Raw genomic sequence first — 23,382 nt, 5'->3', positions numbered from 1 at the left:
CGCTTTCATGGGAAAACTCAACCAAAAGCTCTCGCCCTCAGAGAGTAAAATTTGGCAAGTCGTTGAGTGGACATGTGGTTATTTAATTTGGAAGAATATATAAACTCTAAGCTGTTTAAAAATAAATCGTGGAATGGTCATGTGGCGCTCAACGAAATCCAAATTAAAAGTTATGAATGGATCGCGAGGAAAATGAAGAACAAAAAGATATAATGGACGATATGGATATCGGAACCAAGATCCTGTCTATAGGAGGTATGATCAAACCACTTGAGTCGTGATACTGTTATTGTGTGCTTTTGGTCTCATATATTCCGTTTTTTGTTTTTTGGTTTGCAATGTGGGCATTATGTTTTTGTGTCGCTAGGACTAGCCAAATTTAGTAGTATGCATCAATAGGTTCGTGTCAAGTTTATAGTTGTATAATCTTGGAGGTGGGCTTGCCCATTCTGTACAAATTTTCTCGGGCCAAATTTCTTGGTTTGTTTTATTTAATAAAATTTTTGGTTTTTCAAAAATAAAAAATAATAAATTGATCATCAATCAATCAATCATCAATTTTCCCAAATGTAGTACCCTTGAAAATTGTGGTTTATTTCGAATCTGCCACTTGTAACGTGTGTTTCACACTTTCACTGCTAGCTTATTTAAGCTATTCTTTTATTATTATTTATTTAAATTTTAAATTAAATCCTGAATCTGAACGGATATATGATGTCAGTAAGGAATAAGTGATGAATAAATAATTAGTGTTTGTTTTATGTGCTGAAAAATTGTATGAATAATTAAAATTAATAAACTAACCCTACATGTGAGCAGTTATAAGAGCAGTTATTAAATAGTAAGAACGTAAATGAAAATTTACACTTAATTCAGTTTTTATTAAGACGATTCTTATTTAATAAGTTAAAAACAAACACTTTTTCACGATTTTTAAATTAAGTTTCATACAATTAAGTCAAAAACAAACATGATCTTATTAGCATTTTAGATGACAAATGGCGAAAAATAGAACCCAACTCCATGTGCTCCTAAAAGATAGAGTTTATTTAACAACTTTAACAAAAATAAACCTCTAGTAAATGTTTCATCAAATTCATGTGAAAAATCATAAAGAAATAATTAATGTTAGGAAAATTCATATAAACACACAAGAAGTTGATCGTGAATTCGTGATTTAACATTTATGTTAGTATTTCTTTAGTCTTTTTAAAACACTAACGTAACGCTAAATTCCCAGTTTAATTTGTTTTCATTTTTCACTCTTTGTAGGAGAGTAATCTAAGAAGCTTCGAAATATCGTTGAAGTTAATTTAGAAAATCGTTAAATAAAAGTTAGAGAAAACATAAACATTACTGTATTAAAAAGCAAACATCAAATCACTTTATAATTTTAATTTGTAATTCTCTTGTAAACAAAGGAAAAACATGGTTAGGCTATTGCAATGGCAATTCAAGTAATTGAAGAAAAGATCGGGGCACCGTTACGTCACAACGGGCCCGTGAGATATGTTAAATCTCAATAGTTAAATCTATATTTCCCAATATTCTAAAAAAAGGATAAATAACTCCAACAGTCCAACCCTTTATACTTGCTGAAAATAAAATTATTCAATTAGCAACACATAAACCTAAATTTAGTTATGTTAGATCTTTTTTTTTTAAAAGCAAAGATATATATATATATATATATATATATATATATATATATATATATATATATATATATATATATATATATATATATATATATATATATATATATATAAATCAACGAAACAAGTTTTGCTATGACCACGATCTATACAATATTGTGTTTACCGCTACCTTTACTATAATTACATGCATAACACTACAACTATTCTAAATCAGAAAAGGAAGCAAGTTAACCAATTCCCATCCGGTTGTCTAGAGCCTCCACATAAAATCTCGGATTAATGTTCCATTGATGCCATTCAAGATTCTTCTTCTTGTAGCGTCGGGAGATCCATTCAAAACTTAGTCATTGCACCTCCGATAGTATGTTTGAAGGACTCCATAACTTCTTGTTAAAAACGTTATTGTTCCTTGCTTTCCAAATGCAATAAGAGCATGTCCATTTCGTCCCTTCCCATATTAGCTTACCATGCGATGTGTAGCTCGAGATGGTTGAGTCTTCCTTAATAGGATCCAACGTATGGAATTTATCACTTGTAATATGAGACGATCGCTCCAAATCCATATGGACGAACACGTCATTCATTGATTTCATTGCGAGGTATTTGACCTCTATGTGATACGTTTTGTAACATTGCATTCGTTTGAAAAGGTATTTCATAAATGAATATATAAATTTCAGGTTTTTAACATCTGATGATTTCTACGTATAGACAATCACCATTTAAATGGTTTACAATAATACATATGTTGACAATACAGTCAAAATAAGATACATGGTAATGGTTTGGTGAATGCAAGTTTCTTGTATATAGCATGTATGACTCCAAGCACATATCTTGTATCACGTATAAGCAAACAGCGGAAGACTTCTAGAATCCTGAGAATAAACATGCTTCAAGTGTCAACACAAAGGTTGGTGAGTTCATAGTTTTAATATTACACATAATCCGTATATCAATGTGGATTACAAAAGTTCAGTTGTTTTATTCAAAACGTTTATCAATAGGTTTTACATAAAAGGTGGATCACAAGATTTCAGTTGTTTCATCCAAAACGTTTATCAATAGGTTTTACATAAAAGGTGGATCACAAGATTTCAGTTGTTTCATCTGAAACGTTTATCAATCGGTTCTACAAAATTGAACACCCTGGTAACTAAACTTTAATGCTTATATTATTTGTACCCTTTGTATAATCATCTTAATAATACACGCAAACCAACGTGTACGCTTCTCAAATAGCATACGTCCGTTAAAAGGCTAGCGCTCTAGCTCGGACGGGGATATCAAGCCCTATGGATCCATATACTACTACTCGCGCCCACCAGTTCTTATAACTGGCAGTTAACAGTTACCAAAGCTAAGGGATTTTCGGTTCAAACTCAGTGTAGAATTTAGTATGTACTTGTATCCATTGCGTTTAAAATAAAGTGCATGTATTCTCAGCCCAAAAATATATATTGCAAAAGCAATTAAAAAGGGATCAATGAAACTCACACATATAAATATTGTATATCGGTTAATAAAACATTTGCATGTATTCTCAGCCTAAAAATGTAGAGAGTAAAAGGGATCATATGAAACTCACAGTTTAATATTGATATACAATATTGCAGGAAAGCACGTAGACGCATCGGAGATGATAAACACGAGGTTTGATTCACAAAAATACCCCCGAACATTACCCATAATTTTTTTTGGCAATAACTCATATTTTCCTTAGCTCTAGCTCGCTCGGAAACTCGTTTTGAAAATTACTTGGACAGTACTCCGTCGTAATATTTTATGTACATTATTATTTTTGTATCGCAAAAATAATAATACTAATAATAAGATTAATAAGATTAATAATAATCTTAATAATAATAATAATAATAATAATAATAATAATAATAATAATAATAATAAATATTATACGGAGTAATATATATTTGTGTATGTGTGTTTGATTTTTCATTCGAGCAAAACACCTGAATTTATAGTACCTGGCCTGGAATCTGGAGTCATGCGACTCGCATGGAAATGGCCTTCTGGCCATGCGACTCGCATGAGGACCAGGGACAGCTCACATTGTTTTGGCTCCTAGCTTGTCGACATAATTTTATATTATATATATAAATATAATATATTTAATTTATATAATTAATTATATATTATATTAAATTCACGTGCATAGTTATCTTGTAATTTTTGTTCCGATAAGTCGTATGACGCCACTCGACTTATGTCCCGGTTTCGGTTTTTCGAACGTCCTTTCGTACATTTAGAAAACTTGCATTTTACGTTTCGTGTCACGTACCTTTGTCAAAATATAGCTTTAAATTATCCATAAACTATGTCACTCAAAGTGTATCTTATACGTTTGAGTGTCTTGGTCATTTACTTCTATAAATCATCGTCTCACTATTTGTTAAAATACATTTTAAAATAGTGTTTTACTGTAGCAAAGTTACTGTAGCAAAGTCAAATTTTACTGTAGCAATTCACTGTAGCAAAGTCAATTTCACTGTAGCAAATAGTGATTTTCGAAAATACTGTAGCATTTTGAGTAATGTGGCAATTTGAAAATACTGTAACAAATTAGTGTTTAACTGGTTCATCTTAAACGCTTTAGTTAACTTATCTAAATATCAATTGAATCAATAAACGAATGTTACTATCGTTTATTATATATATGTATATATCTTTTTAATATACATAAATCAGTTTTTAAATACACATTGGAAGTTATTTATAAATAAATTTTAATAATAAATATTTCAACTTATCATATACATTCAAATAGATATTTAAACCAATAAGTTTAATGTACGGTATCAAACAATTAATACATTGTTACCTTTTCATGTTATAGTATATATGTATCTATTTACATATAATTGTTCGCGAATCGTCGAAAACAACCGAAGGGTATTTAAATATATAAAAGTAATTCAAAAATTTTGAGATTCAGTTTTACAGACTTTGCTTATCGTGTCGGAAATGTTAATCATACAAAGATTAAGTTTAAATTTAGTCGAAATTTCTGGGTCATCACATAATACCCCACCATTTCAAGAAAAGTTCCCATACTATCTTTACCTTGCGACAATTTCGTAAGCAGTGGTCAACAGTTTCGACTTCGTCCGAACATAGGGGGCATAGAATTGAGTCTAAGTCTATACCCCTTTTGTCAAGTTCCACACGCACCAGTAACCTCTTTTGATTTGCTTTCCATGCGAAGATCCATACTTTTTGCGGTACCGAAGAATTTTTCTTGATCACATGACCATTCGAAGCAATGGGCAGACATTTCTCATCTATCAGGCTTGCGAGCTGTTTAGTTGTGAAGTCACCATCGCTACTTAGGGTCCATCTCCATTTGTCCCTCAAATCTTCCTGAAGCCGAACACCTTCTAGTTTTTTCGATAGGTCTTGAAGATCACTTAAAGCTCTACCACGAAGTTCTCTGCTCCAGCTCCATTCTAATTCCGAACGTCCCTCCACTTGTCTGATTCTGTCACTTACCGCTGCATGTTTATCCATTTCGAGAGCATATAACCTTTGAAAAGAATTTTTGAGTGGTGAATTACATATCCATGCGTCGATCCAGAACTGAATTGAGCGTCAATCTCCTATTTCTTTGATCATGGAATTTGAGAATTCGATTCCATTTCTGTCGATGATGCTTCCTGCCTTCACTATGTTTAACCACGTCGAACCACCACTAAAACAAGATGAAATGTCCGGCCCGTAAATGCTTGAAATAACTTGAACCCAAAGGGAATTGGGGTGACATTTGAATCGCCACCACCACTTCCCTAAGAGTGCTAAATTTTTTGCCCCTAGTGACCCGATATTCAACTCGCCATTTTCGTATGGAAGAAGAACTTTTTCCCATTTAACCCATGATAGTTTTTTTTTTCGGAACCCGACCCGTCCAAAAGAAATTGCACCTTAAGGATTCGAGTAGCTTGATCACACTAGCCGGAGCTCGAAAGAGGGAGAAGAAGTATAATGGAAGGCTACTAAGTACCGCTTTCACTAGAGTCAAACGACCTCCATAAGAAATTGATTTACATTTCGAATCCGACAGTCTCTTCTTGAATTTTTCAACTACCGGGATCCACGCATTTGAGTTTTTCATTTTTATTCCCACAGGAATTCCGAGGTAATTTAATGGGAATGATCCAGCAGCACAATTGAAACGGGCTGCCATATGATCGAGTTCTACTTTGTTAACCCCGATACCAAAAAGTTGACTCTTCGATAGATTTACCTTGAGTCCCGAGAGTTCTTCAAAACAACATAATAGTTTCATGAGGTTCGAGAGGTTACTACGACTCCATTCTCCAAAGAGTAGCATATCATCTGCGTATTGGAGGTGGGAAACCGTGATGTTATCTCTACCAACTTTTATTCCTTTTATGACTCCACTTTCGGTTGCTTTTTGGATAAGAATGTTTAACCCTTCGGCGGCTATAATGAAAATGAATGGTGACAACGGGTCTCCTTGCCTAACTCCCATCTCCGGTTTGAACTCTTTGGTTGGAGACCCATTGACTAAGATTGAGATACTAGCCGAAGTAATACATGCCGTGATCCACTTAATCCATTTATCCCCGAAACCTAGACATTTCATGATTTCGATAATGTAATCCCATTTGATACGGTCAAACGCCTTTTCGAAATTGACTTTGAATAGAAATCCTTTCTTCTTCTCTCTTTTGAGATCATCAATTGTCTCGTTTGCGATGAGTACACCATCTAGAATGTATCGGCCTTGTAGGAATGCACTTTGTTCAACGCCTATTACTTTGTGTATGATAGTTGCCAATCTTTTTGACAAGACCTTTGATATCAGTTTGTACATACTACCAATCAAGCTTATAGGTCGATATTCCCCAAGTCCAATAGGATTGTTGTTCTTTGGAATTAAAGTGATAAATGTGGCGTTGTATCCTCTTGATATCTTAGCATTATTCCAGAACCATTCGAATACCTTCAACAAATCATCATGTATTAACCACCAAAATAGTTTGAAGAATTTCATCGTAAATCCATCTGGTCTGGGTGATCTAGAGCTATCACAGCTCTTTATAGCATCCCAAATTTCTTCCTCAGTGAACTTGTCCTCTAGTATCCTATTGTCATTCATGGTGATTCTTCCAATTTCGAAGTCAATTGAACACTTCGAGTTTGTTTCCACCTTTGTGAACCCCCTGGAAAAGAACTTATAAACCTCATTTTTTATTGCTTGCGGTTCTTCATTCCAGTAGCCATCGATCATCAGCCCCCGGATTTCATTTTTGTTGTTTCTTCTTTTGATGTAGTTATGGAAGAATTTGGAGTTTTCATCTCCTTCCAACGTCCACTTGATCCGAGCCTTCTGTTTCAACATGTTTGTTCGTGTTTTCATTTTCGAGAGAAGTTGTTTTTTCTCCTCCATCCAAATCCCCCTTTCGTGTTCTGTTACTTGGTTTCTTTCAGCTGCCTGCTCCCAAAATCCGACGGCTTTGGCATGTTGCAAAATTTGAGAATCGAGATCATTAAAAGAAGAACTATGAATATTTAATTCCTTTTTCACCCTCTTCATTTTGTCACGAAATATACTGTCAGGATTGTTGGAGGTAACCGATGACTGCAATGCCCTCGTTATAATTTCTTCAGCCCCCTCTATGGTTAGCCATTCTTTGAATACCCGAATGGGTTTTGGGCCAAAATCTCGGTTTATGTTTCGCAGGAGGATGGGGCAGTGGTCCGACAAATGCTTGGGCAGGATGGTAGCAGTGATGTTCGGCCAAAGGTCAGCAAGTTTACACGATATTAGGAACCTGTCAAGCTTACTGAATTTTAGTCCATTGTCGCAAATGCGCGTGAACTTTTTCCCTCCGAGTGGGATATCAATGAGCCCCATTCTATCGATGAACTGATTGAAATGGTCTGCCCAGCTTCTATTGAAATCACTATTTAAGCGCTCGTGAATGGAGCGCACCTCATTAAAATCACCCCCCACAAGCCATGGTAAATCATTAGAACTTAGTAGTTTTTCAAGTTCATCCCAGAATCTTATTTTCTTTTCCGTCGAGTGAGGACCATACACGTTTACGATTGCTATCTTCGAATTACATCCCATCAACTGACCTTTAATGGCTAATAAGAATTCTCCTTCGACTGCTTCGCTGACTTTTACGATCGATGGTTTCCAGATTATTATTATTCCACCAAATGCTCCTTGTGCGTATTTTTGAATATATTTAAAGTCGTTCGAACCCCAAATAGAATCCAACCATGATTCACTCAAGTTTCCACATTTCGTTTCCTGTAACATAAGAAGATCAGGTTTCTCCTTTCGACATAGCTCCTGTAACCAATTGACTTTTCCGGCATTACCCACACCCTGAATATTTAGTGAGAGAACAATCATAAAAACAAGATGAACAAGTAATTATTGAACATGAGGTTATTGCCTGTTCACCTATCCGACTCCAATTTTCTCTCCTAATTCTTTGTAATCCACACTTGCTGAGGAGTTATTTGAATTTAATTTTCGAACCTTGGAAATGCCATTTGATTTGGATTTTTTGCTGAGTGATGGAGGTCGGCAGTTATTGATGTGCACCTGAGGTCATTTTTTGTGTACGTTTCTTGCTAGGTGTTTGAAGTGCAGGAGTTTGGAAGTTCCAGTCCATTTGGGTGTTGTTCCATTCGAATTCTTTAATTGTGTCGAGGGCATGTTGTGAGAGTGAGTTTGAGGTCTATCTGCGTATTTGAATGAGGTAGTGTTATGGATTTTGGATTTTGTTGAGGGGTTTTTGGTTTTGGGGTGCTTTGACCTATCATGGATCGAAATTTCAGGATGGTCGGCTACATCGATTTGTGTTTCATCAACGAGAAAAGTGTCTGGGATGGATGGAGAAGAAGGAATGTGTGGAGGGGTATGATTAGGTTTAGTCGAGTTGGGTGTAGGGGTGATGTCAATGTGGGGTGGATTAAGATTGTCTTGGATAAAAGGATTTGTAGGTTGTGGGCTTGTATGTGTTGGGTTATGTGGACTAATCGATGTTGGGCTAACGATGTTATGGGAAAAAGGTGAGGAGGGTGGAGTGTTTTTGGGCTTGGCATCGAGGTTTAAATTAGGGCTTATTGGGCTAGTGGGGTGGGCTGGTTTGATAGTTGGGTTGTCGTGGTTTGATGGGTTTAAACTAGGGCTTATTGGGCTAGTGGGGTGGGCTAGTTTGATAGTTGGGCTGTCATGGTTTAATGGGTAGGAGTGAGTGGGGTTTTCAACGGGTAGTGGGTCCACGTGATCATTAGGTTGGTTATCAGTGTTTAGGGCATCGAAAGGGTTGGATATCTTAACCTTGGGAATATGTGTTACCTCATTATTATTGTCAGAAAAAGATTGTGTAGTCTCCACGCGTTTTGAGTTACCCAAGTTAGGGCGGCTATTTGACTTTCCAAGGACATCCTGACTTTTCATCTTACCCTCTGGTGTGACCGGATTCCGGTGAACTTTCTGGCCGTCACTTTTGTCGTCTTCTGCGATGTGTTCTGCATCAGAGTCCCCGTCAGTTGATTGAACTTCGTCTTCTTTTCCAAGAATGTTGTTTAGAGAGCCACCTTCGTTCATGAATGATTCCCCGTCTGATGGGATATCATCTGAATTACATTCATCATTCCATTCAGATGGGGTTTTGATTTCCATCTCTACCTCGACAATATCTTTGATATCTTCCAGAACCTGAACGTAGACAACTTTATCCCCGATGATTACTTTAACTTGTCCCTTGATGTGTTCGAAACATTTGGTGTGAATAAGAACTTTACCAATTATTAAACTTTGATTCCCATTGAAATGACAATTGTTGGTGTCGATTGCTGGTCCCCACCAGGATACGATTGACTTAAATATTTTTTCATTCCAACATTCATTTGGGACATCGATGACACTTAACCACCTTAGTCTTCCTGGTGATCTACGATCTTTATCCCATACCTTTATGTTGTTTAGCCATGAATGAATGAAGTGCTTCTTATCTTGTGCAATTTGCATTGCAATGGAGCCTTTTTCGAAGATGAGCATTAGTTCGAATCCACCCAGGTATTTTATCGAGAATCCGTCTAACCCTTCAGCTGCACAAATCTCCCCGAATTGTTCTAGGTATTCCACCTTTTTGACTTCTCCTACAAGAGCTTTCTCCATGAGATTCATATTTTCTTTGTCCGGTTCAGCGTAAACAACCCTTTTTCATTATCCTTTTCTGTGATATAGAGTACCCTTTTGTGTTTATTTTCATCAGCTTGTCTTTTTTCATTGATTATTTCTCTTGCATTCGCCACTCTGCTGTAGCTCCTGTCGTCTACATGTTTGCCGAAAGATGGGTGTTGTAGTGACCCGAACTTTTCCATGTTTATATATATTAATTGAGATTGATATTTACATGATTAAATGTTTCCAACATGTTAAGCAATCAAACTTGTTAAGACTTGATTAATTGAAATATGTTTCATATAGACAATTGACCACCCAAGTTGACCGGTGATTCACGAACGTTAAAACTTGTAAAAACTATATGATGATATATATATGGATATATATATAGTTAACATGATACTATGATAAGTAAACATATCATTAAGTATATTAACAATTAACTACATATGTAAAAACAAGACTACTAACTTAATGATTTTTAAACGAGACATATATGTAACGATTATCGTTGTAAAAACATTTAATGTATATATATCATATTAAGAGATATTCATACATGATAATATCATGATAATATAATAATTTAAAATCTCATTTGATATTATAAACATTGGGTTAACAACATTAAACAAGATCGTTAACCTAAAGGTTTCAAAACAACACTTACATGTAACGACTAACGATGACTTAACGACTCAGTTAAAATGTATATACATGTAGTGTTTTAATATGTATTTATACACTTTTGAAAGACTTCAATACACTTATCAAAATACTTCTACTTAACAAAAATTCTTACAATTACATCCTCATTCAGTTTCATCAACAATTCTACTCGTATGCAACCGTATTCGTACTCGTACAATACACAGCTTTTAGATGTATGTACTATTGGTATATACACTCCAATGATCAGCTCTTAGCAGCCCATGTGAGTCACCTAACACATGTAGGAACCATCATTTGGCAACTAGCATGAAATATCTCATAAAATTTCAAAAATATGAGTAATCATTCATGACTTATTTACATGAAAACAAAATTACATATCCTTTATATCTAATCCATACACCAACGACCAAAAACACCTACAAACACTTTCATTCTTCAATTTTCTTCATCTAATTGATCTCTCTCAAGTTCTATCTTCAAGTTCTAAGTGTTCTTCATAAATTCCAAAAGTTCTAGTTTCATAAAATCAAGAATACTTTCAAGTTTGCTAGCTCACTTCCAATCTTGTAAGGTGATCATCCAACCTCAAGAAATCTTTGTTTCTTACAGTAGGTTATCATTCTAATACAAGGTAATAATCATATTCAAACTTTGGTTCAATTTCTATAACTATAACAATCTTATTTCAAGTGATGATCTTACTTGAACTTGTTTTCGTGTCATGATTCTGCTTCAAGAACTTCGAGCCATCCAAGGATCCATTGAAGCTAAATCCATTTTTCTCTTTTCCAGTAGGTTTATCCAAGGAACTTAAGGTAGTAATGATGTTCATAACATCATTCGATTCATACATATAAAGCTATCTTATTCGAAGGTTTAAACTTGTAATCACTAGAACATAGTTTAGTTAATTCTAAACTTGTTCGCAAACAAAAGTTAATCCTTCTAACTTGACTTTTAAAATCAACTAAACACATGTTCTATATCTATATGATATGCTAACTTAATGATTTAAAACCTGGAAACACGAAAAACACCGTAAAACCGGATTTACGCCGTCGTAGTAACACCGCGGGCTGTTTTGGGTTAGTTAATTAAAAACTATGATAAACTTTGATTTTAAAGTTGTTATTCTGAGAAAATGATTTTTATTATGAACATGAAACTATATCCAAAAATTATGATTAAACTCAAAGTGGAAGTATGTTTTCTAAAATGGTCATCTAGACGTCGTTCTTTCGACTGAAATGACTACCTTTACAAAAACGACTTGTAACTTATTTTTCCGACTATAAACCTATACTTTTCTGTTTAGATTCATAAAATAGAGTTCAATATGAAACCATAGCAATTTGATTCACTCAAAACGGATTTAAAATGAAGAAGTTATGGGTAAAACAAGATTGGATAATTTTTCTCATTTTAGCTACGTGAAAATTGGTAACAAATCTATTCCAACCATAACTTAATCAACTTGTATTGTATATTATGTAATCTTGAGATACCATAGACACGTATACAATGTTTCGACCTATCATGTCGACACATCTATATATATTTCGGAACAACCATAGACACTCTATATGTGAATGTTGGAGTTAGCTATACAGGGTTGAGGTTGATTTCAAAATATATATAGTTTGAGTTGTGATCAATACTGAGATACGTATACACTGGGTCGTGGATTGATTCAAGATAATATTTATCGATTTATTTCTGCACATCTAACTGTGGACAACTAGTTGTAGGTTACTAACGAGGACAGCTGACTTAATAAACTTAAAACATCAAAATATATTAAAAGTGTTGTAAATATATTTTGAACATACTTTGATATATATGTATATATTGTTATAGGTTCGTGAATCAACCAGTGGCCAAGTCTTACTTCCCGACGAAGTAAAAATCTGTGAAAGTGAGTTATAGTCCCACTTTTAAAATCTAATATTTTTGGGATGAGAATACATGCAGGTTTTATAAATGTTTTACAAAATAGACACAAGTACGTGAAACTACATTCTATGGTTGAATTATCGAAATCGAATATGCCCCTTTTTATTAAGTATGGTAATCTAAGAATTAGGGAACAGACACCCTAATTGACGCGAATCCTAAAGATAGATCTATTGGGCCTAACAAACCCCATCCAAAGTACCGGATGCTTTAGTACTTCGAAATTTATATCATATCCGAAGGGTGTCCCGGAATGATGGGGATATTCTTATGTAACGACCCGGAAATTTCCGACCAAATTTAAACTCTAATCTCTATATGGTTCCGACACGATAAGCAAAAACCCTAAAGTTGACCCGCACTTTTTCGATCGTTCTATACTTATAAGATTAATATTTACATAAATTAAACCTTACCAACATGATAAGCAATCCAAATTGTTGAGACTTATGTTTTCGAAAAGAGTTTTACACAACGTTTGACCGTCTAGTTTGACCGATGATATCACGAACTATACAATATATGATAATTATACGTTTGTGTATATATATGTATATATACATATTTAACATGATCTAAGAATGTTTTAATATCTCATGTTGTATTAATAACAATAAGTTATAAGTATATTTTGAAACTACTAACTTAAGTTTTCAAAACGATAACCATACGTAACGTTATTTGACTTAAATACTTATGACCTATAATGTTTATACATATATCGTATAAGTAATGTATTTAATCACTTTTAAAGACTTAAATACATAAAACAATATAAGTATATTTACAAAAGATAGCTATATTTGAATCCTCGTTCCGTTTTCTCAAAGATTTCTATACGTATACCTAGGGTATATGTACCCGTATCATACGCAGCTTCTAGATGTATTTACTATTGGTATATACCAATAAAAATCTGCTCCTTAGCAGCCTTAAATGATTAAGAAACATGTGGAACCAACCATTTGTCAAGTAGCATGAATTATTTAGCAAGAAAACAAAGTTAGGTATCTTTTTTTTTCCTTTATAACCTAAAAACGTTTTTATGCATGCACACCATTTCTTCACCCCATTTTCTCATACTTACACTTCCATTTATCTCTCAAAATACTCTTAACTTCATACTTGATCATCTCCAAGCATTTTCCCCATCATTTAGCTTCAAAAACCTTACTTAAACACCATAAGAAAACCATACAAAAACACTTCAAGAAATCCTTCCAAGAACACAAACTTACTTCCAATCTTTCATCCAATTCCATCACCCTTTTGGTTCTAGCTTTTTACTCCTCTTTTACAGCAACCTTGTCCAAGGAACTTGAGGTAGTATCTATGTTCATAACCTTATTCGATTCATATATATATAGCTATCATATTTTGTGGTATACAATTTTAACAACAAGAACATAGTTTGAAAGTTTTCAAACTTGTTTGCAAACTAAATAGATCCTTCTAACTTAACTTTTAAAATACTTCAAGACCTGTAATATAACTTAAATATATGCTAACTTAACAAGGTATAACTTGGTTTTTCAAAGAATATCTTAAAAACTGTTTTTACGACGTCGGAGTGTAACCGGGGACTGTTTTGGGTTGGATAATTAAAAACTATCTTAAACTTTGAATTGGAGGTTTATGTTCTGGAAAAATGATTTTTACTATAAATATGTTAACACATAAAAATTTCATGATTTAATTCAAAGTATAAGTATTTTTAGAAAAATGGTCATTAAGTGTTATTTTTTTTGTAACAAAAATGTTTAACTTCATAAGTTTCACTAAAGTTTCACCTATGCCGTGTGATTTTGAATACAAACCAAGGTATTTTCAGTTCATAGTCTTAAAGAGGGACTCGATCCAAGGAGATGGCAAGTTGAATCAACGAAAACGGATTTGTAACGAAGAAACTATGACCGAAACAAAATTGGTTATCCTAGACTTGTTTAACTTCGGGATTAATTGGGAAAAATTAAATAAATCACATATTTCTAAGATAACATGATATTTTATATATATGTACTTATAATTCAATTTTATATGGTTCAGGATCACCCGTAAACAACACGAGAAGATTAATCATAAGATCCCATGTTTGTACGCAACACGTCATTTGACAACACCGGTACTTTATGTACGCAACACGTCATTTGACAACACCGGTACCGTGGGTCAAGATTAATCTCGACCAATACATATACGATGGGGTTTTATTTATTTCGTTGGGGGTTTTATTTATTTCATTGCGGGTATATTAAACATCTAAAAATGAACCATTAAAATTGAATTACTAACATCGAGCTGCTAACTACGGACTAAGGAATTATTCAAAGTATTAAAAGTATAACAAGTATATATATGTGACGCTTGTTTAAAAAGAAAAGGTATTGATATATTATATATGGATAGGTTCGTGATATCAACCGGAGACCAAGTCAAATTATATATATCTTCAAGACGAAAGTGAGTATATAGTCCCACTTTTAAACTCTAAATATTTCGGGATGAGAATACATGTATTTTATGTTTTACGTTATGGACACAAGTAACTGAAAAATATATTCTACGTTGAGTTGTACCACTGGCATACTTCCCTGTAGCTTGGTAACTAATATTTACAGCAGTATTGTAAACGCGAATCCTGTTGATAGATCTATCGGGCCTGACAACCCCAACCGGACTGGACGACCAGTATTCAACGGTTGCACAGTACTTCGTTTCGTGACTACACTTGGTACAGTGTAGTAAGATTTCATATTAAAGGGAATATGTGACATGATTAATTGTTAAGTATGGTTACCAAGTGCTCAACCACTTAGAATATTTTTATTAAAATGTTTATATATGAAATCTTGTGGTCTATATTTATATCGCTGTCGACATTAAACCTATATCTCACCAACTTTATGTTGACATTTTAAAGCATGTTATTCTCAGGTATGAATTAAGTCTTCCGCTGTGCATTATCTCGTACTAAGGATACTACTTGAGGCCATTAAGGACTTATATCATAAGGCGTTGCATTCGAGTCATTGAAGTTCATAGAGACTATTATTAAGTAAATGGCGGTTTAGGTCATTTGAATATTATGAAATGTCCGGCGAATATGTCAATTATGGATGTAACTATAGATTGCCTTTTAAGAATAAATGCAACGTTTGTAAGATGTATCATATTGAGGGCAAGTACCTCGCAATGTTATCAACTATTGTAATTCGTTTGTAATCAATATGGACAACGTCCGGATGATTAGTTTCAGATCCTTTCAGTTGGTATCAGAGCGTTGGTCTTAGCGAACCAGGCCTTGCATTAGTGTGTCTAACTAGTAGTTGTTAGGATACATTAAGTGAGTCTGGACTTTGACCTTGTCTGCCTGTCAAAAGTTTTGCTTATCAATCCTAGTCGGAAATCATCTGCTTATCATTCTTAGGGAACTGCCTGCTTATCATTCTTAAGTCTAGACACGTCTTACTGCATTTAGTGCATCGATAGTGTATAGACAAAATTCACATCCTAGCGTATCTATTACTATAGACATTGCCTGACGTATTTCAAAGATTCTCCGTAATTCATGGGATTTTGATATTATATATACATATGTAAATTATGTATTGAAGAGTACCAAAGCCAACTCCTATAATCTATTCCAAACCAAAAATTCATTTCTCCGACCATACAAGATGGATTCTTCATCCAGCTCAAATTCCTCCGACTTCGATAGCTTCGCCGATATGGATTTCCATTCGAGCTCCGAGAACAGCGTTACCGGAATGGATCAACCAATTTCCCATCATCTATTCTGGATGAATTGGGGATGGGTTCGTAATATACTAAATTTCTGGAGGCAAGAAGAAGGTGATCCATTCCATCCACCAGATTGTCCTCTTAACGATGAACCTGAAGCACTTACCGGCGAACCTATTCGAAACACCATTTTCTCGCTCATTTCTAGAGTATCTCGTCATGATTACATACTATCCCATATTTCAAATCTTGTTCATTCGCTCGTTCCAACCGTCAATCATCCCGGTATAATAGAAGAAGTCAACGAACTCCGTGCTCGGGTAGTGGTTTTGGAGAATATGGTGCGAAGGTTACAAACACCAACAGCAGCACCAGCAGCATAATCCGTACTACCATCGTCAACGTCGACAGTACCTTTATCACCCCAATCACAACCGCGCCTTAAATCTCAACATCACAATCTGTATCTCGAATATCAACATCACACGACTCAATATCTATACTTCGAGTATGATCTTCGTTCTATATATCGTTCTACATCGATTATCTTCGCTTTACGTATCGTATGACGATTATGTAATTTCTAAAGTGTTAGAGATTATGTAATCTAGAATTAACGATAAATCAAATGAGTTTAATATCTTATTGACTCATTAAATCTATGATTATCTCTGAAGAAAATATATATGCAAGTATATTTTCATAAAGATAGTAATTAAAAATTCCTTCGTACAAACTATTAATGATGAAAATATTTTAACGGGTGGGTAGTACCCGAGGAATATTTAGAATTCACATTAATAAGTTATATTGTACATTCTTGAATCTGATTCAACGGTTATCTATTATCTTACTTACAACCACCGATATTCGTATCCGCTCACCCCAGAATAACCATTTTCAATCAAATTTCATATTCGGATTTTGACCTACCAGAATCCAACAAGTGGCATAAAGAAGAAAACATTGGACAAAATAAAAAAAAAATTGTTAGAAACACACGATTTAACTAATTAAAAATCTATTAAGGATTCCACGCTAACTGTTCCGGCTAACTCTGGACAATTAAAATGAATTAAAATGTTGATTGTAACATATGAAGCTAAACAATTCTTCAAGCTTGCCACTTGATTTTATCTTAAACCTCATTTGTAACTTGACGATTACAATTCGCATTCAAATCCTTTCATGATTCCTGAAAACACCTCGACGGAGAAGTTGATCCCGCCGCACCTCGCCTACGGAATGAAGATTTATACATACAGTTATACACCTGAAGAACTCTCGAACCCAAATTCATAATTTAACACATAACGTATTGAATCCTTTGCCATTTATTAGCAAGAACAACCCTACAATTCCTTTTCAAGAAGCTAATTTTGTCACAGCTCCACTTCGACTTTTCAGTGAGATTATTTCTATTATAATCATGATATTTATACCTTGTCCTTTCGCCGTCATTACCGGAAAACCTTTTATATCCCTCGACAACATCAACAGGTGCACCAGCAGATCGTTATCCTTTTGGCGAAATCAACAATCAGTATTTTGAAAATCTCGCGGAACTTCTTCCATCATATCTATAATGTCTATCCCTAAAAATTTCATAATCTGAACGTGAAGTTTCTGAAAAACACCCGGGACTATGAAATAGTTCTTGAAATGCTAACGAAGCAGCAAAAACTGTAAACGACTTTAACGGTCAAAAGTTTGATGACAAAGAATAGTAAGGTGGTAAAGCTGAAAAAAAAAAAGTTTGGAACTAGAAAACGGATGAAGCAAAGTATGAAAGAGGCTGTGGATAAATCACAGGGACTGAACCTGCTCTCAAAGAATACAAACGATTCCGTACCTGCTGAAACCGTCAGTAAGAACCCTACTCTTTATTGAAAACCCTGCCCGGATGATATTTTTCATCATCATCTTATCTTAGATATTATAAGATATCTTCATATCATTCGTTATACATATTTTTCATATTTCTGGAGATATTTTTACAACTATTCCTATCTGCGATCATTTATCTCTCCGTAACATCTGCGTTACAATATAAAAGAAACTGTGTTAATTTCTAAATTCTGAAACCTCCGAGATTAAAATATAAATGATTTGAAGTAGTGTTGGGAACTGATGCATGAATTAGTATAATATAATGAAACTTGATCAACTTCATTATATTACAGTAAGTCATGTTAAGTTTCTAATGGAATGTGATGATTCACAGTACCGTCATCATGTGCCATGTTACACTGCTCTTACATTCTATCAAGTCTCCAAACATATTAGAACGTATCACCTTGATAGTTCTATTTTTCCGGAATATTCGAGTAATTTAACGAATCAAGATCGTGCCATTACAATTTCATTCTAAAACCAATAGCTAGGTTCATTCCAAATTTCCTACCTACGAATTTCGGACCATTGTTCGCTTGGCTCGAGGACAGGAAGAAGAAACGAAGGGATAAAACCTCAGAATAGAAATAGGAACATAAACCACAGCAAATAAGAGAGAGCATTAACTGTGGATGACAATGATTTTAAGGGACGGGAGTAGGAACATCGATATATAAGGGAAGGTATAAAACCTAACAACAACCCCGAAACTACAAACCGTGCATATCAATACGTATTGCAACGTAAAGGCACGGGAGAATTAAAAACATTATAATTCCAAGGAAAGGATAAAAGAGAATAGATTCTTCTGGTGATAGATGAAAAAGAAGAATGAAAGATATGAAAGTTAGAAATATAACAAGGATTAGAATGGGATGGAGCATATTAGCGAATGCCTTAAAGTAGGAACTAAAGAGAAAGAATAGAAGATGTGGGAAGAAAGAAAGGGAAGGAGGTAAATTTATAGTGAAATATTCGACAAAGAAATCAAAACAGATTGCCGCGTTAAATCAAAGAAGATCCTGATCGCCTCAAAACTAAATCTTATTACATAAGATTTTCTTTAAAACCCTTAAATCCCGGAAATCGATCATAATCACGTCATCGGTTACAACAATTCTATATTTACTCATTTCACTCTTTTGTGATAGCTTCGCTCGTGCGTCTCACATAACCGAATCGTTTTATCTAAATCTTTCAATAATGATAAAATTTCATTATTACCTCATATTCGTCATGAAAACATTCCTATTGTTATTTATGACAACCTCTACCAAATTTCGAGGACGAAATTTCTTTAACGGGTGGGTACTGTAACGACCCGGAAATTTCCGACCAAATTTAAACTCTAATCTCTATATGGTTCCGACACGATAAGCAAAAACCCTAAAGTTGACCCGCACTTTTTCGATCGTTCTATACTTATAAGATTAATATTTACATAAATTAAACCTTACCAACATGATAAGCAATCCAAATTGTTGAGACTTATGTTTTCGAAAAGAGTTTTACACAACGTTTGACCGTCTAGTTTGACCGATGATATCACGAACTATACAATATATGATAATTATACGTTTGTGTATATATATGTATATATACATATTTAACATGATCTAAGAATGTTTTAATATCTCATGTTGTATTAATAACAATAAGTTATAAGTATATTTTGAAACTACTAACTTAAGTTTTCAAAACGATAACCATACGTAACGTTATTTGACTTAAATACTTATGACCTATAATGTTTATACATATATCGTATAAGTAATGTATTTAATCACTTTTAAAGACTTAAATACATAAAACAATATAAGTATATTTACAAAAGATAGCTATATTTGAATCCTCGTTCCGTTTTCTCAAAGATTTCTATACGTATACCTAGGGTATATGTACCCGTATCATACGCAGCTTCTAGATGTATTTACTATTGGTATATACCAATAAAAATCTGCTCCTTAGCAGCCTTAAATGATTAAGAAACATGTGGAACCAACCATTTGTCAAGTAGCATGAATTATTTAGCAAGAAAACAAAGTTAGGTATCTTTTTTTTCCTTTATAACCTAAAAACGTTTTTATGCATGCACACCATTTCTTCACCCCATTTTCTCATACTTACACTTCTATTTATCTCTCAAAATACTCTTAACTTCATACTTGATCATCTCCAAGCATTTTCCCCATCATTTAGCTTCAAAAACCTTACTTAAACACCATAAGAAAACCATACAAAAACACTTCAAGAAATCCTTCCAAGAACACAAACTTACTTCCAATCTTTCATCCAATTCCATCAACCTTTTGGTTCTAGCTTTTTACTCCTCTTTTACAGCAACCTTGTCCAAGGAACTTGAGGTAGTATCTATGTTCATAACCTTATTCGATTCATATATATATAGCTATCATATTTTGTGGTATACAATTTTAACAACAAGAACATAGTTTGAAAGTTTTCAAACTTGTTTGCAAACTAAATAGATCCTTCTAACTTAACTTTTAAAATACTTCAAGACCTGTAATATAACTTAAATATATGCTAACTTAACAAGGTATAACTTGGTTTTTCAAAGAATATCTTAAAAACTGTTTTTACGACGTCGGAGTGTAACCGGGGACTGTTTTGGGTTGGATAATTAAAAACTATCTTAAACTTTGAATTGGAGGTTTATGTTCTGGAAAAATGATTTTTACTATAAATATGTTAACACATAAAAATTTCATGATTTAATTCAAAGTATAAGTATTTTTAGAAAAATGGTCATTAAGTGTTATTTTTTTTGTAACAAAAATGTTTAACTTCATAAGTTTCACTAAAGTTTCACCTATGCCGTGTGATTTTGAATACAAACCAAGGTATTTTCAGTTCATAGTCTTAAAGAGGGACTCGATCCAAGGAGATGGCAAGTTGAATCAACGAAAACGGATTTGTAACGAAGAAACTATGACCGAAACAAAATTGGTTATCCTAGACTTGTTTAACTTCGGGATTAATTGGGAAAAATTAAATAAATCACATATTTCTAAGATAACATGATATTTTATATATATGTACTTATAATTCAATTTTATATGGTTCAGGATCACCCGTAAACAACACGAGAAGATTAATCATAAGATCCCATGTTTGTACGCAACACGTCATTTGACAACACCGGTACTTTATGTACGCAACACGTCATTTGACAACACCGGTACCGTGGGTCAAGATTAATCTCGACCAATACATATACGATGGGGTTTTATTTATTTCGTTGGGGGTTTTATTTATTTCATTGCGGGTATATTAAACATCTAAAAATGAACCATTAAAATTGAATTACTAACATCGAGCTGCTAACTACGGACTAAGGAATTATTCAAAGTATTAAAAGTATAACAAGTATATATATGTGACGCTTGTTTAAAAAGAAAAGGTATTGATATATTATATATGGATAGGTTCGTGATATCAACCGGAGACCAAGTCAAATTATATATATCTTCAAGACGAAAGTGAGTATATAGTCCCACTTTTAAACTCTAAATATTTCGGGATGAGAATACATGTATTTTATGTTTTACGTTATGGACACAAGTAACTGAAAAATATATTCTACGTTGAGTTGTACCACTGGCATACTTCCCTGTAGCTTGGTAACTAATATTTACAGCAGTATTGTAAACGCGAATCCTGTTGATAGATCTATCGGGCCTGACAACCCCAACCGGACTGGACGACCAGTATTCAACGGTTGCACAGTACTTCATTTCGTGACTACACTTGGTACAGTGTAGTAAGATTTCATATTAAAGGGAATATGCGACGTGATTAATTGTTAAGTATGGTTACCAAGTGCTCAACCACTTAGAATATTTTTATTAAAATGTTTATATATGAAATCTTGTGGTCTATATTTATATCGCTGTCGACATTAAACCTATATCTCACCAACTTTATGTTGACATTTTAAAGCATGTTATTCTCAGGTATGAATTAAGTCTTCCGCTGTGCATTATCTCGTACTAAGGATACTACTTGAGGCCATTAAGGACTTATATCATAAGGCGTTGCATTCGAGTCATTGAAGTTCATAGAGACTATTATTAAGTAAATGGCGGTTTAGGTCATTTGAATATTATGAAATGTCCGGCGAATATGTCAATTATGGATGTAACTATAGATTGCCTTTTAAGAATAAATGCAACGTTTGTAAGATGTATCATATTGAGGGCAAGTACCTCGCAATGTTATCAACTATTGTAATTCGTTTGTAATCAATATGGACAACGTCCGGATGATTAGTTTCGGATCCTTTCATCTTATATATGCATCTTGTTAATGTCGGTTACCAGGTGTTCACCATATGAATGATTTTTATCTCTAGGTATGGGATGTGTGTTGAAATATGAACTCTTGTGGTCTATTATTATGATTTGATATATATAGGTTAAACCTATAACTCACCAACATTTTTGTTGACGTTTTAAGCATGTTTATTCTCAGGTGATTATTAAGAGCTTCCGCTGTCGCATACTTAAATAAGGACGAGATTTGGAGTCCATGCTTGTATGATATTGTGTAAAAACTGCATTCAAGAAACTTATTTTGTTGTAACATATTTGTATTGTAAACCATTATGTAATGGTCGTGTGTAAACAGGATATTTTAGATTATCATTATTTGATAATCTACGTAAAGCTTTTTAAAACCTTTATCTATGAAATAAAGGTTATGGTTTGTTTTAAAAATGAATGCAGTCTTTGAAAAACGTCTCATATAGAGGTCAAAACCTCGCAACGAAATCAATTAATATGGAACGTTTTTAATCAATAAGAACGGGACATTTCAGTTGGTATCCGAGCGTTGGTCTTAGAGAACCAGAATTTTGCATTAGTGTGTCTTATCGAGTTTGTTAGGATGCATTAGTGAGTCTGGACTTCGACCGTGTTTACTTGAAAAATGATTGCTTAACAAATTTTGTTGGAAACTATATATTTTTAACATGTGATATATTAATCTCTTAACGCGTTTGATATTATGTGATAGATGTCTACCTCTAGAACAAGTCCCATTGACTCACCTAATAATAATGAAGAGTCAAATGTAAATTGGAATGATTCGTGGACTGATTCACAAGTTCCCGAAGAGGAACCGGAAGAAGAGTCGGAACCGGAAGAAGAATCGGAACCGGAAGAAGAATCGGAACCGGATGAAGAAATAGAACCGGTGGGGGAAATAATAAAACGGTTAAGTAAAAGAAAATCCTCAACCAACCTACCA

This window comes from Rutidosis leptorrhynchoides, chromosome 6, assembly GCF_046630445.1.
Source record: "Rutidosis leptorrhynchoides isolate AG116_Rl617_1_P2 chromosome 6, CSIRO_AGI_Rlap_v1, whole genome shotgun sequence".
Taxonomy (NCBI): Eukaryota; Viridiplantae; Streptophyta; class Magnoliopsida; order Asterales; family Asteraceae; genus Rutidosis; species Rutidosis leptorrhynchoides.
The sequence above is the reverse complement of the archived record's forward strand: the minus strand, read 5'-3'. Positions refer to the sequence as shown.